At 33.5% G+C, this 20,225-nt stretch overlaps 3 long non-coding RNA genes across 5 annotated transcripts; 2 read left to right on the plus strand and 1 right to left on the minus strand.

Annotated features, from left to right (window-relative positions):
- The first annotated feature begins 3,043 nt into the window (after nucleotides 1-3,043).
- Nucleotides 3,044-3,824, plus strand: LOC132302390 (uncharacterized). Of its 2 annotated transcripts, none has more exons than XR_009480818.1 (2): nucleotides 3,044-3,381; nucleotides 3,575-3,824. It is a non-coding gene; the product is annotated as an uncharacterized LOC132302390 (long non-coding RNA). The 2 variants fall into 2 exon arrangements; XR_009480817.1 differs by having other exon boundaries at nucleotides 3,581-3,824.
- Nucleotides 3,825-10,447: 6,623 nt separating this feature from the next.
- On the minus strand, nucleotides 10,448-11,749 carry LOC132304393 (uncharacterized). 2 transcript variants are annotated; one of them, XR_009481588.1, is made up of 2 exons: nucleotides 11,453-11,749; nucleotides 10,448-10,749 (listed from the first exon to the last, which is right to left on the minus strand). It is a non-coding gene; the product is annotated as an uncharacterized LOC132304393 (long non-coding RNA). The 2 variants fall into 2 exon arrangements; XR_009481589.1 differs by having other exon boundaries at nucleotides 10,448-10,752.
- Nucleotides 11,750-15,939: 4,190 nt separating this feature from the next.
- Nucleotides 15,940-19,623, plus strand: LOC132304395 (uncharacterized). The gene is made up of 4 exons (XR_009481590.1): nucleotides 15,940-16,654; nucleotides 17,878-17,942; nucleotides 18,093-18,152; nucleotides 18,219-19,623. It is a non-coding gene; the product is annotated as an uncharacterized LOC132304395 (long non-coding RNA).
- Nucleotides 19,624-20,225: the final 602 nt, after the last annotated feature.

The following is a 20,225-nucleotide window of genomic DNA, read 5'->3' on the forward strand; positions in this document are numbered from 1 at the left end:
GTTTCAAGCGAGGCTGGATTGAATCCTTCGCGATGGACTGATTAATTTTATGAGAGCGCCTAAGTTATCAATGTATAGATGGTTATAAGAATTACTGCTTACCAGGATGAAAGCTTAAAGTAAGAGATTTTGAAGCTCATTACTTTCAATGATAAAAAATCGGACCAAATTCAATAACAGCAACACAAACACATGACAAGTCGCTCTTGGAATCAATAAATGCTATGGTCACCGGAATCCACAGAGCCTCTCCGATGAGATAAACGCAACGCGACAGCGAAGAAGGAGAGAGAGAGAGACTGAGGGCACGTGCAAGTATTGGAAATGGTAGTTTGGTCATTACATCATTACAAGGATATTTTGGTCAATAAAAACTAACAAGCGATGTCACATAATTTGTTCTGTTAGTTTATGATGGAAAAGTTACGGGAAAGGGTGATATGATAGAATTTTAAAAACATTAAGGAGTAATATGATAATTTCCATATTTGAGGGGGTTAGTAGATAGTTTTTGTAAACAACAGAGAGTTTTCAGATTTTAACTCATATATATATATTTATACACTAGTAAAACACACGTGCGATGAAGAGTTATTTTATAAGATACACTTATTAGAAGGAGAAATACATAAACTGTATAACAAAATACACTTAATGCACTGAAGGTTGCTAACCTTAGCAAGGATGCATTTGACTCGTCCTTCAATGATTGAATTAGTCGATTTCTTTATATTTCAGCGGGCCTATCTCCTTCTTCGCATGGTTAACCGACGATACTAAGACGCGTGCTGAAAAAGAAAAGGAGCTGTTGAATGAACAATTTGAGGTAGCGCTTGAACCTGTGGTAGAAGGACTTGCAAAGAATTCCACCAGTGTGGATGCTTTGAAGGAGAGCACAGACAATGCGCTCCTGGAAGGCCAAGCTTCTCATGCTGCCATGCTTGCAACCTCTAAAAAACCACATGCATATCCATTTTGAAACCTAACTTATGAATTTAAGTTTTGTGATTATGAACCTTACGGTGTCTTTTAAAACTTAGTATTAAGTCAGCAACTAGCTATTATCTTTCTCTATCATACACTCATCTTTGAATTCTTTAGTTTATATATATATATATATTCTGACTAGTATATTTTAGCATTTTGGCATCATTTCGTGTTTCAGAAATGGGCATGCCCTCTTTGGTTGCCTTGTTAGATTACCTTGTTTGCATTCTGTAGTATTGTTCATTATTAGTTCAAGGAAGGAAAAAGAAAGAGATGTACAAATATGTGTTAAAATTTAGGTCCATCTTTAGTCTTTCTTTCTCAACACCCTATGTAGAAAGGTAACTACTTTATGTGGGATCAGATTTTGATCTTTGAGAAAGCTTCCATTTCTAGGCCATCCAATATTTATACCCATGATGGTGGACATATATATGATTCCAAGTTTGATCATACACTTCACATAGTTACGCAAACATTTTTGCAAATTATAGGCTTGTTCAAGAATCTCAAATCAGCTACAACTAGTGGATGTAACAAACATGATCCCCCCATCATCTACATGAAAGCCACACATTTCATATCATTGACTCGTGAAATTCTTTTAGGTTACAATTGAACTGTCCCATGTCAGAGTAAAGGACTAGAAAGTCCTTGGTGTAATGGAGAGATAGAAATGGATTCTGGGAGAGATCGAAACGATGCTCTGATCTGATAGTTTTTTTCCTCTCCAAGTATCTTAAAGGTGCTCAAAGATGATTCAAATCCGAGAGATTATATTATTTTAATGAATTGCATGGCATTTAATGCGAACACGTTAAAGAGAGCAGCTTATACAATTACGTACAAAATACAATTAAATACGTGTTAATGTGCTTCAACCCTTTATTAATTCTTTATTTCATAAATTTATTATCTTTCAACTTGTTCACAAAAACATTAAGCAAACCATGAAATTGTCGCACTACCTTGTCTAGTTGTGCTTAAATAACATGAATTGGAAAAAAAGGAAAGGACAAAAGCAACACCAAAGGGGAAAGTACCATTCCTTCAAAGCCAACCATCACAACACTAAAACCAATCAGAGGATTGATCTACATAGAGGACAATTACTGTGGTGGTGGTTATCAAACTTGTCCTCTTTGTGAGACCAATGAAAATTTAATACGAAGTATATAAGTGTGATGATCCGAATTTTATGATTTTTAGACTCTCTTTATTTCTTAATTATTTATTAATTATGTATTTATTAAAGTTAATGGGTTTTGAAATTTAATTTAGTTTTGTTATTATATATATATATATATATTGTATGTTGATGAAAGTTGCCAACCGTGGGAAAAGGGAAAGATTTAATTGTAATGTTAATTTCGGGTTCCACTTGTATGATATTTTATGGTCTTTGATTTGGTTTTTTGATTTTATATATATCTTGTCAAAATGCTAATGGAGCTACTGCCGAAATGGAATAGAGAAAGGAAAAGTGGAAAGAGAAATAATGAATTTGTCATTGGCGCGGGTCCCACAGGAGTAATGGGTTGGTTTGTTTTTTTTATGGTTTGATTTATTATATATATATATATATATATATATATATGTTATTTATTGGAAGGTGATAAAGTAGGAGATAAGAAAGAGAATGTGTGGAAGAGATGTGAATAGGTGGACGGTTAAGAAGAAAGGAGATGAAGGGTTGTAATGATGTATTCGTGGGGCCCATAGTGATTTTAGTTTGGTAGAATTTATGTTGTTTTGATTTGTTCACGTGGGCTTCGAAAAGTGAAAAGAAGGAAGAGAGCAAGTCAGCCGAATGGAAAATGAGAGAGCAAAAGTTGAGATGGATGCGGGTCCCATTGAAAATGATTAAAGTGTTTTATCAAAATAAAACACTTTAATCATTTCCAATGGGACCGATAAAACACTTTAATCATTTCCAATGGGACCCGCATCCGTAACAAAATAAAACACTTTAATCATTTCCAATGGGACCCGCATCCATCTCTTGTAATGTATGTTGTGATGATAGAGGAACAGCCGAGATTGGAGTTGGAAAAGATATGGGCTTCACGTGGGTGTCTGATGGAGTGGGCATGTGATGAAGGGAATTGAAAAGATAATGTAAGTAGTGGTCACGTGGGTTTGTTAGTGGAATGGTCTTTAAATAAGGTGTGTGACTTTGGGTTTGCATGAGGAAAGCAAAAGATAAAAATTATAGAAGACGGAGAGTTTTGAGATACAGAGAGAGTAAGCAAAGACAGAAGAAAAAAAAAAAAGACAGAGTGAGTTTGAGGAAAAACAGAGAGTGAGTTTAAGGAAACAGAGAGGGCCGAGAGTTGCAGAGGGAGGCCGGAAACTTGGTGGCTTGATGATCCAGTGCAGGAATTCTTTTTCAGTGTAGGGTTCTCTATACCTTGAATGACATGGGGAGGTTTTGATTAAATATTTTATGAAATGTTTTGATTAAATACATATTTATTTTGTTTATACTCACTTGTATATGTTTATGTTGTGAAACTGTTTTATTAAACCTCCGTAAGATTCTTGTTATGGTTTTTCCTACTGGGACTTTTGTCTCACCACCCTCCAGTTTCAGGTACCAAGGACGAACGGGGATTGCTAGATTCGGGCTTAGGTTGAAGAGTTGGCGTTGCAGGAATTTATTTTTTTTATTTGGAGATTTTTTTTTGTGTATTTGAGGAAATTAATTTTGTATAAAAGAGGGGGTAATTTTTATAATCCTGGGTGATTATTTGTATTTGAATAAATCGAGAATTTTATTGGAATTCTCGAGGCGTGACAATAAGTTTGTGAGACCAGTTTTGACACATGGCATACCAGCTAACTCAATATCTTCATTTTGGGCATCAGTTTTTTGTAATAAACTGATTGTACCCAATAATTTATTGTATCACAAAAGTTTTAAGAAGCAAAATTTGAAACTTCAAGAATTTGTTGAAATGTCCAAACACACAAATGCAACAGAAACATGTACCGAAGTCCATAATAAGCAGGAAGTATATATGGCATAGGCCTAAGCATCATGAAATTTATAATGCACTAGTAAGTTAATTCTGTGGCAAATCATTGTTAAAAGAATGATCACTCTTTAATCTAAAAAATTAAAAAAATTCTGTTAGTTTCCAGATTGAATTCATATAGCCATTTTGAAAGCAATTAACAGAATTTGATGATATTGTTTTTTTCCTTCGAAGATTCGGAACTCCGATGTAGGTGTTGTGGGAATTACAGAAAATAAAAATGGTTGCTGATCAAGAATGGATGCGCTCAGCAAACCTGCAATATCATATCATTTTATTATTAAGTACTTTGAATGCAAAGATAGAAAATTGATCATACACCTTGAAAAGATAAAAAGTAAATAAAGCCAAAAGTTCCTATCTGTTAATCAAGGTGGTTGTGGATACTCATATTTCAAAAATGTGAAATGTATATAATACTCATATTTCAAAAATGTGAAATGTATATAATACTCATATTTCAAAAATGTGAAATATATATACATATATACATATATATATAAGCATCAATTTAAAATTAGTGAAAATGCATGGCTCATTAGCTTGTACATCTTCAAATTGTATTTGTTTTGGCGCACAGTAAAAAAAAAGAAATCGTATTGGATGAATGAAATGTCAAGATTTTGGCATCAATCTGAAAATTATATTTTTTATTGTCCCCAACCAAAGAACAAATTGAAAAGTTAATTATGTAACAAAGCCAGGACTATTTTTGGGATGGTCTATTAACTGAATTTTATTTTCTTTTCACACACATATATAACTCTTGCTTTTGAAAGCTGAGAGAACAGGATGCCCATTCAACTCTCTTGCAACCATGGGCCTTCCCCCCGCCTAGGCTGGCCCATGGCTATGGGGCCCTTCCATTTAACCCCATTAACATCAATTTTGTTATTTGCATATTGGCCAACCCATGGTGGGTTGCGTTCCTCTCTGCTGACCCGGAGGCTACCCCATCAGGGCTCGGGTCCTCTTTAACCCAGAGAAACTGGTGCGCACCTATTGTTGTCATGGAAGCGAGAGAGCGTACATTTGCCTGCACCGATGGCCAATGGCCAAACAATAAGAACCACAGTCAACCACTTTAATGCCCCACTTGGTCACAAGTCCACCACGTTACTGGACTCGACAATGTTAAAATACAATAAAGTTAATTATTAAGAAGAAGGTTATAGTGTATTTTATCAACGTGGGATTTTGTTAATATTAAAATTTCTTAGAGAATGGTTTATGTTTGTCTTTGTTTTTTGTATGTCTATATATATATATATATGTATTAGTTATTGGGAAAAAAAAGTATTGAAAATAACAAATCAATGAGGATACTTTGTTTCAAAGGCGTAGAATTTAATCAAACAGATAATATGATCATCATCATAATGAGTTGAACAACAAAAAAAAAAAAAGAATAAAATATAAAGAAAGAGATAACAAATATTGAAGACTATTAACTCAAATATTATATGCAATGTAAATGTTTACATTAACGTTGTATTTGGAAGCACCAAATCGAAACTTTAAAATTAAAATTCATGAAAAGTTTAGTTCAAAAAAACTCTTAAAATATATATATATATATATATATATATATATATATTATTATTATTCCATATGGGTGCTGCTTCAATCGTCTGCAAATTATCTTCATTAATCAGTTTGATCCTCTGTAAATCAAACCTGCCCGTGTGATGACCTCGATCCATACATGTAATTTGAATTCCCAATATTCATCCGTGAAGTGATTAAGTTGAATTCGGATAACTCTTTGCGGAGAGCAATACTAATTCATTTCCACCCCAAAAACAGCACGAATCACCATCACCTAATGATTCCATTCAAGAAAACAAACCCTGATTTTGAAAAAATGAAAAAAAATAAAACATTCACTCCTCTTCTTTGTATCTATAGTATTTTTGCTATGGTGAATTTCTCTCTCATTTAATAAAAGTCTCGAATCTTGGGTTACAAATTGGTGAAATACTAGGGAATCTAAAACCTTTTTGAATGATATTCAAGAAAAGAGTATTCTAGAAAAATTCATAGAATTAGAAGACCTCCTCCTCTTGGAGGAAATGATAAAGGAATACTCAAAGATCTACAAAAGCTTCATATAAGAATCCATAAAGAAACGATCCAATTAATCAAGATAGACAATGAGGATCGTATCCATTCGATTTTGCACTTCTCGACAAATATAATGTGTTTCATTATTCTAAGTGGTTACTCTATTCTGGGTAATGAAGAACTTGTTATTCTTACAGCATGTGTATATATACATTTATATTTTTTCTTAGTTGGTACTCACACATACTTGTCTCTTCTGAGATTTGAACCCCGACCTCCTTTTAGAAAGTAAGAGACTGATACCGCTGAGCCACTAGTCCGTTGATTTATATATATATATATATATGTTCTTATGTAGATACCAGGCCATAGTAAATTCGCCAGTATTTAATGCAAGGTACTAAACTCTAAAACTATTGTAATTTTGATTGGAATGGTAATGCAAGTAAAAGTATAAAAAAAAAAAAATGGGACCTTCACTTCTTTAAATTCGATAAAGATGATAAATCAAAACTTGAAATTCAAGCAATTTATTTTGACAATTAGACCCAAGTATCACTACTTTAGATATCAAAAATCTCCACCCGAGAGACCTAGTGGGACTATTTTGAAAAATTCGATGAGTTTTAGGTAATTTCGAGAAAGGGTTGCCCGTTCCCACCTCGAATATACTATCGATGATGTTATGAAACATTTTTTTTTTAATTTATTCTTTAGTTTTTATTGTTAGTGTATATTTTATTTCATTTTGATATTTCGGTGTGAAGTGTCCAGAAGACTCTCGATTGGAAAATAATTCCCAAATCACAAAATTTGAAGAAATCGAAATCATAAACATGAGAAACCATTGAATCTCCAAGGGAATTTAAAAAAAAAACTGCTAACACATGGATCCTACCAATATATGCTTAGGGCTTAATACCGATATTATGGTACACCGATTCCCGCCAAACATGAAGCCAATACTCCACCAGCTTAAACCTAGATAGGCATTGTGGGCTTAAGGCCTTTGGGCCTCCTGGGCTTGCCCATCTTTTGTGTATCCTCTTTTTGTTATAGAATTTTTTATTTATTTACCGGGAAATAAAATAAAATAAAATATCTGCCTCTGGAATTAATTCTTTGTATATATTTTGATTAAAATGAGATTTTAGCACAAAATTATATTTAAAGTGTAGATATATTTCATTATAAATAGTTAAGTTTCCTATTAATGATTCCTTATTTTAATAACCATACACAAACCCAAATGATTTAAACATATAATAAACTCATAAAGATTCAATTTTTATGCTTATACCCTTACTATTGCAAACCTTGACACTTCTTAATTTGTCAAAAGAAATATTATTAATAGATTTTCATTTTAATTCAATATAGGATACTAATAAAATATATAATTATATACTCTTATTATCTTGTAGGAATTTTTATTTTATGTACTACAATATTGTATTTTTCTTTTAATTTTTTTCGGTTGAATTATATTACACTCCACTCCACGTATTTTTTTTTTTTTTTTAATCAGTAGTGAGAGAAAACCTAGTGTAATTATTTTTTTCTTTCATTTATGTTCAATTGACAATTGGTTAATTCAGTTTCTTAAAGTAGGTAACACAAATACTTATATTTATTAAATTAGAAGATATTAGTGTCCTTTTAATTATTGTTACATTAGATTCAAAATCACATCTCATGTGTAGCACTGCTATTAAGTCAAATAATAAGAAAGGGACCATTTATTTATGGGAAGAATTAATGGGAGAAAGAAAAAAAAAATGTTTTCGAAAACCAACTTGCAAATTATTTTGTCTTTATTAATCTTTATGTGTGGTTAGTTTGTTTTGTTTTGACTTCCAAACTGCTCCATTTATTTTTATTGTATTTTTGGGTAACTGTATTGTTTATTGTCTTTCAATTTATTGTCACATAATAAACACGAGTGAAAAAAAAATTGAAGGGTCTTGTGAAATATTGGTACATTCTTTATTTTTTAAAGTAATATTCTTTATTTTTTAAAATAGATATTGAGTGTTTGACTCTTTAAAGGAGTACCGAGTGTATTATGTGTGAATTTTTTTGTCCATAACAAAAATAAATAAATAAATAAATAATAATAGTAATAATAATAATTATTAAAGAAAGAATGAAAAAAGTAGAATATATCGACAGTGAACAAAATAAACTAACAAAGACACCTTTTACATATAAAAATTGATTAAATTATCCTTTACATATAAAAGTGGACTAAATTATCGTTTAACTTAAAAGAAACTTTTTTAAATTTACAACTTAATATATTAGACCAATCTACCCTCCTGACAATTTATGCATAAAAAAAAACTTTAGAAAAAAAAAAAAAAAAAAACCGTGTCCATCGCCTTCCTCCAAATCCACCACCGCCGTCATCATCATCTCTCTCATCCTCACAACCTCCGTCGCTGCGCCGCCTTCCTCCTCTTCTCCGACTAAATCTCAATCTCAATCCCACCTCAATCAAACCTATGAATCAATTGAAAATTTTGCTCATCTTCTCACCAAACTCAACCACCCAGTTGTTCTCTGATTTTTAGAATTTGTTTTTTTGTTGAAATAGAGAGATTAAAATAAATAAATATTTAGCACTCACACCAAACTATGAGCAAGAGAGGAAATTTCACAAACCCAACATGAAACTTGTGAACAATTTCATTGTTTGTTGTGACAATAAGAGGGCAAAAACCAAAATTATCAACATTGATGAAAAATCACTCTCAACACTCACAGAAAATCACAAAACCAGAAAGGACCCTCTTTCTCCATCATCTCAAAGCAAAAGAAGATTTCACTTTTTCCTAGAAAATTCGCTGAACCCAAAAAGACTCTCTCCCTAGGAATCCAAAAGCTTGCAATGAAATCAAAGGACCCAGTAGAACGCTCAGAAACAAAAGACTCTCCCTTTCTTTCTCTCTCTAACAAAGCTTAACACTCTCCGGAAACACAAGCAATAATTTCCTAAAGCTTTGTTCAGGACCTTATATATTGCCTGAAACACACGCTATGACCTTACAAACCTTTTTTCTTCCCCTGCAATAGTATTTCTTTGTGCAACTTCAACGGTCAAAAAAGGGTTATGTCGCTTCCGGCCTTGTTGCAGAGAGCTCCACGGTGGGGCGTGTAGTGAAGGCAATCTTGCTTTCGGCACGTGGAGCTCTCGCAGTGGGATTTTAGGTCGGTGGTGGTGGTGGTGGTGGTGAAGGGAAAATGGGTGGTGGTGGTGCAGGTAAAGATGGGTGGTGGTGCAGGTAAAGATGGGTGGTGGTGGCGCAGTGAACGCCGTGTATATATAGAGAGAGAGACGGCGGCGGCGGCGGCGGCGGCGAACGCCGAGAAAAGGGGGAAGAAGTTTGGTTAGATAAATAAATGGAAGGGGTTACAGATTAGGGAAATGGAACGGGCTGGAGTAGGTGGGATGGGTGGGTCTTACCTGGCGCCACTTGGCAGCCACAATTTGTGACAGAAATACTGAGGGTAATTGTGTCTTTTTACCATTTCTTGATATTTAATAATAAATTTGATTTTAATATTGAAGAATAATTTTGTATTTTCAGAAGCTTTGAGATTTTATTTGGTTAGAATTTCGTACAAGGAGTCTTTGTCCAAAAAAATCAGTTTCAACTATGCTCTTTTGTCAAACTTTTATCCTTATTTTTATTTTGAAAAACTACTTAAATGAAAAATTTTAATTTTAAGAAAAAGAGCACGGTTTTCAAAAAAGAAAAGATAAAAAGCTGTATCTCATTCGTTCACATGTCAGTTTATTCATTGCGATTAAACCCTACATCAGAGCGTCGGTGTGGTGGGTCCCCGTTCCCATAAGGGCCAATTATTATTCTTAAAACTCTCCCTCCATCCCAATTTAACCACTGAGAATTAAACAGTTATTTATATGTAATTATGTATTGGACACAATTAAGCGAATATGTCTATACGGCTAGCTGTTTAAAGACCTTACTGGTGTAATTTCTCGTGAAATAGGGACTGCCCTTTAGAGGAATTTTAATGCAAAATGTCATTTCAGACTGTTTAATTTATATTTTGAGAGAAATTATAATATTAAAATATTATATTTTAATAACTTTATTTTAATAATACATTTCATCCAAAATATTATTTTTTAACACAAATATCATTTTTTTCAATTACCATTCACAAATACCATTCTTTTCCAACTAAAAAAATTGTACTTTTGGTGAGTGTTTATATTATATTTTGTTTGTTCGCCTGTTAAAAATAAATAAAAAATTTTTGAATCACCAAATTTATGTTTTGCATTTCAATACCACAATTCTAACGTGTGTGTGTGTGTGACCTAAATAGATAAAAATTGAAACCAATATATACTAACACAAATATAAAATGAAGTTCTTTCTCCGACAAGACAAAGTAGCAGAACATACATCATAGCCCAATATCTGGATTATGGGCTGAAATCTTAATTGGGGGTTATTCACGAGCTACACAACTTCAGAGATCAAACAACTCTTCAATGATCTGAGCAGATCAATCCTAGCAATACTAACCTTAGAAACCAGAAATGTATAAGCTTCGTGAGGTTTGCACTGTCTGTATCATCATCTCCATCACCTTCAAAGTCATTTGATTGGTCAGTGATGTCTGACTTCTTGGATGTCAAATGGAGCACCAAATAGCAGTTAGAAAGACTCAATATATATATATATATGCTCGATACATTGCATAAAGCCTTGTTCTTGCAAATTGAAAGTAAAATTCCATTCTTACAAAGAAATAAGAAAGAATTGAAGTAGAAACATAGAAAAATTCTGCGAATGTCAATAACAATGAGGTTTCTTTCACAATTTGTCTCAGATATTCATATACCAACAGCTTGAAAAGAATAACAAGAAACCCATAAACAAAGAAACGAACAAAAAAATCTTTATATATATGCACACACATATGACATATACATATAGAATACAAGTATTACTGATATCTACCAAAGATGAACACACTGAGATTATCTGAGATCCATACTCATCTCTCTTTTTTTCCTTAAACAAAATCGAAACTTTCTTCCTCAATCTTTCAGAATATAAGCATAAAGACCTAAAGACAAAAACAGAGACCTATATGTATAAAGAGTTGAGAAAGACATACATACCGATACACACACACATATATGAGGATGAGAAAGAAAAAGTGAAAGGGGGGAAGCACAGAAGAAGCATATGGATCTGAGAAGAGAGAGAGAGGGAGAGAGAGGGAGAGAGAGAGATATATAAATATATATATACACACACACACACACATATATGAGGATGAGAAAGAGAAAATACAGATCTGGAGAAGAGAGAATTTACCTGGTCGGTGTTCGTCGCCTTTAAGCGCCGGTCGCCGTTGATGATTGCCGGTCGTTGCAGAGGAGAGGGAGAGAGATACGATAGGGCATAGAATGCAACGAAAGGGACAGCAGAGAGACGGATAGGATTGAGGAAAGAGATACGATACGGCGTCGTACAGAGCAATAAGAGAATTGTCAAAAAATTATTGACAGCTGCTAGATTTGAGAATGGATTCGATAATCTCAAAATTTGAGCGCCTAAATGAGAGCATTGGAGTTGCTCTTATATACTCTTTTTCGATTCATTATAGTGAAATTTTCTCTTTGTATACGCGGGCAGAGTTTTCCTTATGGTGTAAAATGTTGAGTGTTGCATGTTATTCTGTAGCATAGATTACGACAATTTTTTTAAACTATTAAGAAAAAATTAGGACATGTTTGGTTCGTTTTCTTTAAAAAAAATTGCCTGTTTGGTACGTTTTTCGTTTTTAGGGAATTAATTTTTTTTGGATACTGTAATTTTGAAAATGCATTTGATAAAAAAAATTTTTTTTTTGTATAATAACAAAACGTTTCGTAAATATAAATCAAAAGTCAAAATATCAATATGATGCTTTTACATAATGTCTGAAATGACCTTTTTGATTTAGTTATTATATTTTTAAAATTTGCAACACTCTTTTATAAATTATATATATTTTTTGTTTTTATTTTAATTTTTTTTACAACAAATAAATATTACCAATCCAATTACCATTCAAAATACTTTATAATAAAATATTTATTTTGTTTCAAATTAAAAAAATGCAAAAAACAACAATTTTCCTTGACCTTTTTTCTTTTCTTCTCTTTTCTTGAAAATTTGAACATTCCCCAAACATCGCCTTATTCTCAACCCCTAACCCTTAAATATTTATTTTCTTTTTGATTAAAAAAAAATACAAAAAATCAACAATTTTCCTTGGACTTTTTTCTTTTATTTTCCTTACAAACGCGTTCAGTAGGCTATGTTTAGTATGGTGAGAAAGAAAAGAAATGATAATATTAGTTATGAAGGGAAGGGAAGGGAAGGACATGATAATTTTAACCCCCTATCGTATTTGGTTAATTAATGAAAGAAATAATAATAATAATAATAATAATAATCATAATCATATTCGGAAAAAGAAATAAAATGAAACTATTTTAATAAATTTACTATTATACCTTTTTATATTTTAAAAGAGAAATCTATTTTTTTTGAAGGGCTAATATTGTCTTTTTAGTCCCCAATGTTACACTGCCTAGGCTACTTATCATTTCAGCCTCCCCAATTCACTCCATCTCTATTCTCAATCTCAACTCTGAACTTAACCTCTCACTCTGTGCAATTGCAAACTACAAGATCTACAAGAAGCATAAGTTCAAAACTCATATATTTCAGTTTATCTATCTGTCTGTAATAATTAAAAAGACAATATTAGCCCTTTCAATACACAGATTTCGCATATTTTCACATTTAAAATTTACATATACAACATATACCACTGTCAAAAGTTAATTTTTTATTAGTTAAGTTATTTCTTATTGTTTAGGTATTTCGATTCAAAAAAAGATAAAAAAGAAGAATTGGGTTGCCAACTGTTTCTACTTTCGAAGTAATTAACTTCTAGGGTAAAGTACATAGACACCCCCTGAGGTTTGGGGTAAGGACAAACAGATGAAATTTAGTCTATTTTGGGACAAATACACCCCCTCAAGTTTGATACAGTAACCAAAGACACCCCAATGGTAATGAATTAATATTTTTGCCCTTTGACTTTTATATTGACCCATGTGAATATTGAAATTACCTTTCTAACCTCTATATTTATATATATATATATATATATATATATATTTATATATTTATTTATTTATTTATTTATCTCTCAATAATTTGTATATACATACATATATAATCAACGGAGAAGACGATGCGTCCTTTACCTCGGTGCCGACAGTGGCTTGTTCCTCGCCGGCTCATGATTCTTGTACAGAGCTTCGACGAGTCCATGGCAGAGAGCCCCGCCGACGGCCGTGGCCCACTCCTCGCCGACGCATGATCTTCTACAGAGCTCCGGCTATTCCATTGTAGAGAGCTTTGTCGACTCTAGATCCTTCGAATCCGACGAGGCCGATTCTAGATCCGCGGCCCACCTTCAATTCCATGACCCATAGAGCCCCATAGTCGCTGATGAGATAAGTGTGACAACAGTGAATGGATATTGTCACCGTCGTTGCTACATATTGCCAACTACCATAACGTCGCTGCCGCAAATCGCTACGCTCTCTCTTTTCACGGAGGTGACGACAACAACTAACTAGTGATTTCGAACTCTGGCAAGTCACAAAAAAATCCGCCCAACAGAATCCTCATCTCCGTTCCAAAATCAAAGCTCTTATCTTCAACAGTGTGCCCTCTGTTTTATTTATTTATTATTTATTTTTTTAATTTTATTTTTAATTTTTTTTGTAATTTGTGTTCTTAGACTGTTCTTAATTTGTATTTTGTTCAATTATTTATTTTGTTAGGTATTAATTTTCAATGATATTCAACTATGCGGAACGATTCGCCAGTGAGGACAATTTGCAAATCGCTGCTAGAAAGGACACACCGTCTTCTCCGTTGATTATATATATGTGTATATACAAATTATTGAGAGATAAATAAATAAATAAATCTAAAAATATAGAGATTAGAAAGGTAATTTCAAAATTCACATAGGTCAATATAAAAGTCAAAGGGCAAAAAAGCCAATTCATTACCATTGGGGTGTCTTTGGTTACTATATCAAACTTGAGGGAGTGTTTTTGTCCTAAAATATGCTAAGTTTCATTTGCCTGTCCTTACCCCAAACATCAGGGGGTGTCTATGTACTTTACCCTAACTTCTAAGATCACAATGAAATAATCTTTCCATTGCGCTACGACCCAGTCTTTAAAGTAGGGCTGCAACTCGAGCTGGGCCAGCCAAAATTTACCCGAGCCCAGCCCAAAATTTTCAGGGCTTGGGCAGTGTTTTTTTGTTCTAGGTCTGAGCTTGGGCTAGATATTCTGAGCCTGAATTAAATTCGGGCTGGGCTTGGGTTGATATTATATAAAGCCCGAAGTCCAGCCCGAGCCCGGAAATAGTATATTTAGTGTATAATAGCTTAGTTGGTAGTGTTTGTGATTTTTCTTGGAGGAATGCTGTTCGAGTCCTTGTAGGAACACAAATTTCTTATTTTTTACATTCTGAATACAGAGGTTCGGGCTGGGTATGGGCAGGAGAAGTTAGTTATGGGTCGGGCTTGGGCAAAAGATTTTGTACATCGGCTGAGCCCGAATTAAGTCTCTAACCCGCCCGAGTTGCAGCCCTACTCTAAAGTCACCAATCTAATTAACTTTGTTTTTGTTGGGCTTGTGGAAGCCCAATCTAAAACCTATCAGGTGGAGTGACCCTTGCCTATATGATTCCCAAATTTCTTTATTTTATAACCGACGTGGGACTCGTTCAACTATACTCAATATTCCCTTTCGTCTTCCTGTCATGCGGCTCTTTAAGACCTAGCTTTGATATCAGTTTTGAGCTTGTGGGTGTCTATCCTAAAAAGATAACTTATTAGGTGGAGTGACTCTTACCTTCTTATATAAATTTTAATTTTAATTTTTAATTTTTTTTTATTTTCTAATCGTGGGACCGTTCAACTTCTCAATAATTTGAACATTGCTTTGGAGGTTTTTGCTACCAAGGAGCTTTGTACTTTTTTGAACCTTACCAAGTGAAATCATATGCCAACTCAATATGTCACTGGAATTTGCACTTCCACCAATCCCAAAAAAAAAAAATTGTCAAATGCGTTCTACTAATAAGACAACAATAAATAGTTTTTGTTAAAAAATAAGAAAATAATAGGGAATAAAATAATGATGCTTGGTAGGAATTTTTTACTATAATACCAAGTTTTACAATTTTGAAAGCAATACCAAAATTGTTTAAACAATAAACAAGAGAAATTGAAGGAAGAAATCAGTACCAAGGACGCATTACTCTCTGGATGACCATTCACCCGTCTGTACTAGTTACAAAAAAATTCAAATAAATTAAATACTGATATTTTCCTATTACAACAATTTTCAAATATATTAAATAGTAACATTTTCAAGACAACAGGAACATTAATTTGAAAATGACATCAAGGCCATAGAGTGAGGCGTATAACGTTTTTTCTGTATATGGAGTGAATGCTTGTGGATTGAGATTAATTTGATCATATATATACATATAAATTTATATTTTAAATATATTAAAAACTATTATTTTATAAAATAAAATAGACTAAGTCCAATATAATTAAATCCAGCCCATATTCAGAAAGCCCATCTATATATCAACTCCTCATTTCCTCTCAGCAACCCAATCACGAAAATCACGGTAAAGTGGTCAAGTGGTCAACCGAAGGATCACTTGTGTTATACTGCCATTAATAGTCCCACCCACACTGAGTCACTCAATTGCAACAAAAAAGGGAAAACCCGTTTTTTTTCCTCTCAAAATCCTCCAAATCCCTGAAACCAAACGCGCCCTTAATGTTTCCAAGTACCTACGGCCTTCTCTAGTCACTCTCAATCGCAAGGAAAAGCAGGAAATAAGAGTTGTAACAGTACTGACTTTAAAGCATACTAGCTGTAAAGTGTATATGTGTACAGTCAAAGATTTGAAACCATTTTTGAGCTTCGCAAAATCAACAAACTAAGACATTATTGCATGCATGCATCACAGATTCACACGCTTGAATATATTACAGTACTATTTTACCAATTAAAATATGTTTAGGGCAAATCATTTCAGCCTCCCCAATCTCCTATTTTTAGGGCAAATCATTTCAGCCTTCCCAATCGCCTCCATCTCTATTCTCGTTCTCAACTCTCTCTCTCTCTCTCTGCAACTGCAAACTACCAGATCTAGAAGAATCAGAAGTTCAAAACCCATATATTTCAGTTGATCTATCTGTCTGCAAGAATCAAAAGATCAAAACCTAATACCTATACCAAAACCCATATCTGCATATCATTTCAGATTGTTCAAAAAATCAAGACCCATATCTTTCAGTTTCCATCGCCCGCTGTTCCAGTTCGGGTTCGCCGTTCGCAAGCTTCAGCCGCTGTCTCTCAACTCTCAAGCTTGCCCCCCTCGCTCTCTGCAACTGCTAACTTGTACGTATGGTTTTTTATTTTTTTATTTTACTTTTTTATTTTATTTTTTTTTTTACCTTCTAAATCAACTAATCAAGGTCTGTAATTATTGTTTTGCAAACTAAATCCTATTTGGTGAAATTTTTTATGATCTTTTTTATAGATTTTTTTTTTAAATTTTAATTTTAAATTTTTTTTATTTTAATATAAAGAAACAAAATTTGCATTGCATTTTGAGGTAATCACCGTAATCTGTTTTATTTATTATTATTATTATTATTATTTTTTGATGTTGTCAATTATGTCTACAAGAAAATTTGAATCTGGAAAAAAGAAAAAAAAGAAATCTGAATTGGATTAGAAATCTGCAGAGATTGAATCTGAAACAATATATATCAACATGCCAAATTTTTTGAAGATGGAAATCTTTTCAGAACTAAAAAAAAAAAAAAAAATCATAACAAGCACTCTGACAAGCAAAAGTACTTAATATAGGGTAAAGCTCTAAAGTTACTTCTTGAAAATTAAAATACTTACAAAAAGCATGCTTTTGAGTGAATTCCATAGTGTTGGAAGGGGCTTGCCATGAACTGCCTCACACTCTGCTTCCACTAGTAGATTCTCAAATAGGATTTGTAAATTAGTCAAAAGAAGAGATAGGGTACTGAGTGGTGAATTGTTCAGAAATAAATTGGTAATTTTTTTTATTAATTATCCAAATAGGATTTTCTATGCCTTAATCACTCAATTGTCTAAAGAAGCATTGTTAGTTAACTAAAATTGAATTAAACAACAGCTGATTTTGGTTGATATATTTTGATTTAGCTTACCCCATTGAGAAATCCTAGATGTTTTGTTTCACATAGAAATACAATCTGTGTAATGCACGAAGGATATATTCAATCTTTCTGCCATATTTTTATTTTCAAATTTTGGTTTTTGATTTTCTTTTGTTATTAGAATGCAGAATATCGGATATTGATTTGTTAATTTTGAAGATTATTCCTAAACTGATGCTTTGTACTTTGTTATTGGATTAATTTAACATAAGAGCTGAGTATAATATGTGCTAATCACACTTATCTGTAATCACACCTCTTTCTACCGACAAGTGTCCAACATTTTGACTGAAAGTATAGTTGAGTTGGGTTGATACACGATACATATAGTACTTAGATGGTGTTTTAATTGTAATGAGTGAGATTGTGAAACCCCTTCTTCACAACTTGAGTGTTTTCTTATTTTTAGGTTAGCATCGGGCCTAAACATTTAGCAAGAATAAGGTTCAAGAAACATCCCTCCTCGGTCATCAGGTAATAAACTCTTATTTTTTCTAAAATTTTAATTAGTATTTTTAGATATTGGTTACGTTTATTTTTTGTTTTTGTCTTTGTTTCAGAATATATGTTTTACAAGTTTATTAACGCTTTTAAAACTTTTTCTCTTTTGTCATAATAATATAGGTATCTTTTCCGAAAGAAGAGAGATGATGGGAATGGGTGGAGTATGGCAAAAGAAAATAGGTATGTTTTTTTGCCTAGCTAACTGAATTATATAAATCCCCTTGCTGATATTCTCTTTCCGTGCAGGAGTTTACCTTGAAAAAGGAAGGCGGCTGGTAATGCCCAAAAGGTTGTTAACCTCAGCCTGGCTGTAATGGACTCGTCGATTAATGAACGAGTTGTTTGTCAATTAATGAACGAGTTGGTCGACCAGCGGCGGCTGTGTCCTTCTACGCATGGTTCACTGAAGATACGCAGAGGGGAGCCGAAATAGAGAGAGGAGCTTCAGAAGAAGCTGCTTGAGGAAGCATTTAAAAGCATTTAAACCAGTGGTGGAAGGTCGACTCCCACCAGAGTGGATGCTTTGGTGGAGAGAAGTGCAAATGCCAAGCTTCAAATGCTGCAATGCTTGCACTGTTTGCGGCAGCAGCCCCTCTAAAAAGCAGCCACAGGGTCTTTGAATTCTCTAGTTTATATATATATATGCATGAATGGATGTTAAAGGTTTTTACAATTGCCTTAAAAGTTGAAAGTAGTTTGAAGTCCAATTATAGTATTCTGGCTTTTAGTATATTTTACTAGCATTTTGGCTTCATTTCTGGTGTTTCGGAAGTGGGCATATGCCCTCTTGCTCTTGCATTGTTGGATAGCCTTGAACAATTGATGGGTTTTGCTCTGAATTTGAAGTGGTACTCCCATTGGTAATCCACATCACTTGATCTCACCATGTTCTTCAATAGAGCCACAGATAAAATTGTTGGATAGCCTTGAACAATTGATGGGTTTCGCTCTGAATTTGAAGTAGTACTCCCATTGGTAATCCACATCACTTGAAGCACAGATCTCACCATGTTCTTCAATAGAGCCACTGAATGAATTGTGTTCCCCACAAGCGCATAAAGTAGCCCCTCAGCTGGATTAGGAAAGTTTCGGGTGAGCCACTATACTCTTTTAGTAGGGAACAACATTTATCTACTCATTCTTACTACTCGGTGGTATCATAAATACATACATTAGAGGTGGTTACAAACATATGTGTGTGTTTGGTTGAAGGGATGGATTTTGGTTATAGATATGGTGTGTGGATAACTGCGTGCATATATAGAGATATGGTGTGTGCATACATAGAGATATGGTAATTTATTAATCGTTTGGCTTGGGGATCACTCCAGCCATGGCTTGGCTTTTATGCGAGGGCATTTGGATTTCTTTTACAGGGGTGGGGTGTCTTGCATCCTTGGGTATTAGGGTTAGGATTAAGGTAAGGGTTGGGCTTATGAGAAGTACATGTGTACAAAAATATGCTCGTATTTACAAGGTAAACCCTAGAACCATGTATATATAGAAGTATTTTTGTGTGAGAATCGAATTAGGTAGTTCGAAACCATGTGATCAGGACTAATCCAAAAATGTTACGCAATCAAATATCCGTGTGTTGGCACTCCATTTTCATATATGGATTGCTTGGTTAGTGATAAGTTTTAATTAGTCATTAATAGTCTTATGGCAACCTTGTGGACGGATGTGTGTGAGCGTGTGCAGGTGATATTAGCAGGCTACCACACTGAGCGAGTTACAAATGCACAATCACACATTGCCTAAGAAGACATGATCCCAAGCTGATATTAAATCCAACTACAACTGCAAAATAATCAATTAAAAGAATTTGATATGTGGGCTTGTTTGCTTTCAAATATTCGGAACGCCAATGTAGGTGTTGCTTTCTTTCAAATATTTCACACATGCACATAAACATGTTTGTGCTCAAGACAGGAACAATTTATTCTAGTTCCAAGTTGTGCATAAACATCTTATCACATGTTCTAGTTCCAAGTTGCAACGTTAAAAATGCAGGTAAATCTGAGAAATACTGTATAAGGATACATTTGTCAATCTCAATAACAACACACTCGGCAGAACAATCCCCTGCAACCTTGCTTTCTGAGATCTAGAAATTATTACATGATCCGAGACTACATAGTCTAGACCAATAACAACTTGACGTATAAACAAAAGTCTAAATAAAGCTGACACATTTGTCATTGGCTGTACCATTTGCAGCCAGTTCAGATATTAGAAATTCTTTACTTAACC

This window comes from Cornus florida, unplaced genomic scaffold (genome assembly GCF_030987335.1).
Source record: "Cornus florida cultivar Cherokee Brave unplaced genomic scaffold, ASM3098733v1 CherokeeBrave_3.0.0_Hap2_Chr04, whole genome shotgun sequence".
NCBI lineage: Eukaryota > Viridiplantae > Streptophyta > Magnoliopsida > Cornales > Cornaceae > Cornus > Cornus florida.